Below are 6,151 nucleotides of genomic sequence, written 5' to 3'. Positions count from 1 at the left end.
GGTAGATCATCAGGTCTGACCCCTTGCTCCAGGCAGGAGAGAGCACTGGCGGGTTAGGTAACCCCAGCCAGATGCCTGTCTAATCTCCTCTCGAACATCTCCAGGGTAGGGGAGAGCACCACCTCCCTTGGAAGCCCATTCCATATTTTGGCAACCCTTACTATAAAGAATTTCTTCCTTATGTCCAATCTAAATCTGTTCTCCTTCACTTTGTGGCCATTATTTCAGGTAACCCCGGGGGGGTGCCCTGGTAAACAGAGTGTCCCCTGTTCCCTGCTGGTTCCCCTTTGATGAGTTTGTAGGCAGACACAAGATCATCTCTCAGCCTTCTCTTGCGGAGGCTGAAGAGATTCAGATCCCTCAGTCTGTCTTCATAGGGTCTTACCTGCAGGCCCTCAACCATATGAGTAGCCCTCCTCTGAACCCTCTCATGGTTATCCACATCCCTCCTGAAGTGAGGCACCCAAAACTGGATGCAGTACTCCATCTACAGCTTCACGAATGCCACAGAAAGGGGAATCATCACTTCCCTAGACCTGCTCGTGATGTTCCTGCTGATGCAAGAAGGCATGCAGTTAGTCTTGTTTATTACCTCGTCACACTGGTGACTCATGTTCATTTTTGCATCAACCAGGACTCTGAGATCTCTTTCCACTGTTGTGGTACTCAGAATGGTACCCCCCAGTCTATAGGTGTATTGGAGATTCTTTCTCCCCAGGTGCAGCACCTTGCATTTATCCTTGTTGAATCGCATCCTATTCTGATCTGCCCACTTCCCTGGTCTGTCCAAATCTGCCTGAATTTGCTCCCTGCCCTCTAGTGTGTTTAGTATGCCCCATCATTTAGTGTCATCTGTGAATCTGGACAAGGTGTTTTCAACACCTTCATCCAAATTGCTGATGAAGATATTAAACAGTACTGGTCCAAGGACAGAGCCTTGGGGGACACCAGTACCCACATCCCTCCAGGGAGAAACCACCCCAACCACCATCACTCTCTGGGTGCGTCCCATAAACCCGTTTTTCACCCATCTTACTGTGAAAAAAATCCACATCACAGCTACTCAGTTTGCTCATAAGAATTAGGTGCAACACTGGGTCTAAAGCCTTTTTAAAATTAGGTAAATAATATCTACTTCCTCCCCTGCATCTAACCACTTTGTGACCTGGTCATAAAAGGAGACCAGGTTAGTCAGGCAGGATCTGCCTGCTATAAACCCATGCTGGTTGCCCCTTACCATTTTGCTACCCACTGGCACCCTGCAAATGTGATCCTTTATGATTTTTTCTAAGGTCTTGCCAAGAATAGAGGTGAGGCTCTGGCCTATAATTACCCGGGTCCTCCTTCCTCCCCTTCTTGAAAATAGGGACCATGTTCACCCTTTTCCAGTCCTCTGGGACCTGTCCCAAGTGCCACAAGTGCTCAAACAGCTGTGCCAGTGGTTCTGCTATGTCATCAACCAATTCCTTAGTACTTTTGTGTGAAGATTGCTGGGGCCTGCCATCTTAAATATGTGCAACCCTTCCAAGTGCCCCTTCACTAGGTCAGTGCTAACCATTGGTGGTTTGGTACTATTCTCACTCCAGACTAAAGACTCATTGGGAGGTGCATTTGTATCCGTATCCAGGAAAACAGAAGCAAAGAAATAATTTAAGAGCTCCGCTTTTTCCATCCTATCAGTTACGAGTTGCCCTAGTCCATTCTGTAGCGGCCCTATGTTACCCTGCACCTTCTTCCTGCTCCCTACAGACTTAAAGGACTTCTTGATCCTTGATCTTTGTTTCCAACTTGAGTTCTGTATCTGCTTTGGCCTTTCTCACTGCTTCCCTGCAAGTGCGAGCCAAGTAGGTATACTCCTCCTTGGTGGCTGCCCCCTGCTTCCACAGCCTGTAACCCTCTTTTATCCTCATCCTCTGAAGGCTCTCCTGGATTTCCCTGCTCAGCCAATAAGATTGTTTGACTCTTTTGCCTCCCTTTGCATGTACTGGGATTGTGTTCCTCTCCTCTGTGCCTGTAGGATCAGTCCCTTGAGGAACTCCCACCCTTCTTGGACCCCCATCTCACAGATGCACTTACCCATCAGTCCCACCCTAACCAATCTCCTGAGCTCGTTGAAGTTGGCCTTCTGGAAGTCTAGCACTAATGCCCTACTATTTGTCTTTCCCACCTTATGCCGGATAGTGAATCTTATCAACTGGTGGTCACTATACCCTAGGTTACCTTGTACCTGTAGCTCCCCCACCAAGTCCTCCTCTGAGTCCAGTACGAAGTCAAGTAAGGCATCTCCCCTAGTGGGACTGCATACCTCCTGTGTTAGATGCAAGTCCTGTATGCAGCTTAAGAACCTACATGAATGGGCAGACCTGGCCTACTGCTCCTCCTTTTGAATAGTCACAAGTATTCAAGGTATTAGCTGATATGGCTCATAGTCACTATCACAACAACTTTTTCCTCCTTAACAAGGAGCATGGAAAAAGATTGATAATTAGCATGTCAAGGGAGAATTTTTTTTAAAAGGAAGCCTCAGAAGTGCTGTTATAATTATATTCTCAGATTTATAATGCAGAGATCACACTGAGGCCTGTGCCAGCCTGACTCTGAGGAAGCAACTATGTTCATTATTTCTGGTTTCTGGAATAGCTTGTTTTGAATAGAGAAGATTGGGTCTACGACAAAACTATTTCCCTTCACAGGCATATTGCAGAGGTGTTGCAAGGCAGCGCTATGCTGGGGGCAGATGCAATGCATAGGGCAGTGCTGGCTGCTATCAAGCTGATTGTGGTGGTGTGGTCAGCCACCCTACCATCAACAGCTGTTTGTGCGCTTCCCCACAAAGGAGATACCCATTTGCCTCCCCTTGGTTACCCTGCTGCTATACTGAAATGGATAATTCTAGCATTTTGATTTAGACCCAGCTCTGACTTACTTTTCAACACACACTAGTAGGCTGCAAAGCTTGGAAGAAGTAGATATTGGGGAAGTCTTATGGCTTATGCTAAGATGCTCAATTGTCTTATTGTAAGATGGATCTGAAAACATATCAGTGACAATTTCAAAGTGAAGGAATGTCCCTGCACCTCAGAGAGGTTTGCACACTTGTAAAGAGAGTATTGTCACCCTATCAACAAAGCAGAAAAAACAAGGGATAAGAGCTTACAACTAGCTGAAGATCAAAGGTTAGCTACAGCAACAATCAAATGGCAAGGCCAATGGCTGTCAGAAACACTCTGAAAAGGAAGTTTTAAGGTTGCATCTAAAAATCCTTCACACAGTAAGCTGCATAGCATTCAAATAATTCATAATCAATAATTTGGGGGCTGGACTTGATGATCCTTCGAGGTCCCTTCCAGCCCGAATGTCTATGAAATTTCAAAAAGCTAATGGACCAAGAGCATTCTGTTGTAGTGTAGACCTCTATTGGTTATCTATTCAGGCAAGTTATTTCATACCTGTTGACTATATAACTAAACCAAACCTTCTAGCAGGTGAATTTGTGTACGACTGTAGGAGGCATATGACACTGGCAATGTTGAGAGAGGTATATTTATGTGTTGCTTAGTATGGAGGATGTAAAAGTTTGAATGGAATAATGACACTATTAGGCATACTTTTGTTTCCTCTTTCACCAGGCTTCCTGTAAATGACATTTTTTTTGTTTTGAGAAATGACACCATAGAAATGTCTGTATGTAAACACTGCTGCACCATTGTAATATGGTACATTCCACTAAAAAATTCCAAGGTGATTCAAAAACATGAATGCATTTATCTTTAGAAATCTCTATGCTATAGCAACATTTTATAATCTATGCTTCACAGCTAGTTTCCCTGTATCTCAGTTTTTAAAAGAAGTTTTCCATGGCCATTTAGGAGGTCTGTGTCAGGTCCAGGAAGAAACCTAGATTCCTCGTTCTCTGACATACATCTTTTGATTATTTTTATTAATATTTTTTCTTGTAGACTGTAGTCTTTATTTTTCCACTAGGTTTTCTGGGGGTGGGAGTGGAACTGAGTGCATTTAGAGAAAATTGCTTACTTATTTTTCCACTTCACATACAAATTCAATGTGCAGATAGAGTGCATTCATCTTTGATTAGCTACTACATAGGGAACACTACACCAGACAGAAAAATTACTCCACAAGGAAGTTGCAACAGCTATACACTAAAACTAAAGGAATATCCAAAATAGCAACTAGAGAAAGCAAAGAGACATTCCAGAACTGCTGAATGTATGAATTATAGTTCAGGGGTATAACTTGTAGCCATGTTGGTCTAAGGACATAGTTTTTTGGGTAAATCTGATATCTTTTAGACCAACTCAAATGGTTGAAAAATCTCTTCTTTGCAAGCTTTTGTGTACAAACACCCTTCATCAAGCTGAGGAAGCACCTGCAGTTGGTATGTGCCCTTCCTGGATGGAATAGTAAAGAAACCAGAAGTAAAGAATTATAGTAAAGAATTATAGTTCTTAGCTAAACCTGATTTGTGTGACTAGCACTTACACAGCAGATAACCCAGGCTGACAGTGACCTTGGCAGAGTTGCAACAGTAATATTTTCTGTAAAGGCTGAATGGTTCTTGACCAATTTTTCCTGAGTAATAGCCACAAGCATGCTTTTGTTCAACCTCATAGACCAAATTCATTCCTGGTATAATTCTGTGCATGACCCTGGGGAAAAAAAAGTGGCTTTCACTATATACATAGGCTGTTCTCCTCCCTTTTTTCTCTTTTCACTATCTAACAGTATTGTGTACAGTGTTTTGAACATCATTCCATCATTCTTGTGTACCAGTTCTTATTTCCCCTCTTACAGCAGAGCAGTGATGCAGTGCAGACAGTACCTTGTTCCAAGTCCACTGAGCAACTACTAGTGTTTAGTGACCTTCTCAACCAATAAGTCTGTCCTTTGAGGATTGAAATTGATTTTCCTCATTTCTGTGTGTGAAAGCAAGAACTCTACATTATGGTACAGATGCTACTAGCAGCTACCTATTTAAAGGTAAGTTGAAGTACATTTTTTTTCCTTTTAGGTAAATACCACAAATTGTATGATTCCCCATGTCATTCGCTGACTATATATACAGATTTAAATGACTACAAATGAATAGAAAAAAGAAAACAAAGTATCTGATAATTCCAATTTAATTTAGCTGCCAAGGCAAGATCAATATTCACAGTTCTCTGTGTCTTGTTGACTGTAGTTGATACCACTTGCCAGTGAAGCAGGGTTGGAAAGACAGCTCATTCTCTAGGGTTATATGTAAATACTGCAAAATCTGCAACAGAACTAGGTGAGGGAGAGAGCTTGGATGGATGCAAGCAGTGGCTGCATGCAAGTAATGGCAAATACTTTTAGGACTTTACATGTGTAACGGCATGTCTACCCATGCTATTAATGTGTTGTAAGCTTACTGCACAGGAGAATATTGTGCAGTAAACTTTCCTGGGCAGGGCATCTAAAAGTGCACCCATCAGGAGCAAATTTTCTCCAGACAGGCGCGTCCAGATGAGTGCACATGTGCGTTTCACCGGGGACAAATAGCAGCAGCACATAGTTCCCCGGGTGGGGTAAAGGAGGCTGGGGCCAGCTGCACCTAATAGGACTGGGTGTTTCACTAACCTTGGGGATCCTGGCAGCTGTTATCCCCAGGGGTTGGGGGTCTCAGGCTGAGCATAGTGCACCCTTGTGCCTGGGAGCCTTGTCAAGTGACAGTCAGGGTGGCTAGGATCTGGAACCAACTTCCAAGAGAAGTGGTACTGGCTCCTACCCTGGGGGTCTTTAAGAGGAGGCTAGACAACCACCTTGCTGGGGTCATTTGACCCCAGTACTCTTTCCTGCCATGGCAGGGGGCTGGACTAGATGATCTACTCAACTATGAAACTAAGCTGTATAGAATGACCAGAAGGCTTAGGAGATAAAGAATACAGAAAACCAAGAAAGGAAGCACTCGACAAAGACCCATCATAGAGAATGCCCTGCTTGTAACTGCAATCCAGGTACCTCTGTTGATTATGGCAGTTGCATTCTGGTGCTGGGAGAAAGGCAGCCTTTCACATAAGCCATTTTTAGTGCTTTGTAAGTTAAATCAGCATTTGGAGCTCTCCCAAGAGACCAACTGGGAGGCAGTGCAGCTTTTGGGGTATGAATG

The sequence above is a fragment of the Crocodylus porosus genome, unplaced genomic scaffold (genome assembly GCF_001723895.1).
Source record: "Crocodylus porosus isolate Cpor-Errol unplaced genomic scaffold, CroPor_comp1, whole genome shotgun sequence".
Taxonomy (NCBI): domain Eukaryota; kingdom Metazoa; phylum Chordata; order Crocodylia; family Crocodylidae; genus Crocodylus; species Crocodylus porosus.
This window is presented reverse-complemented; position numbering follows the sequence as displayed.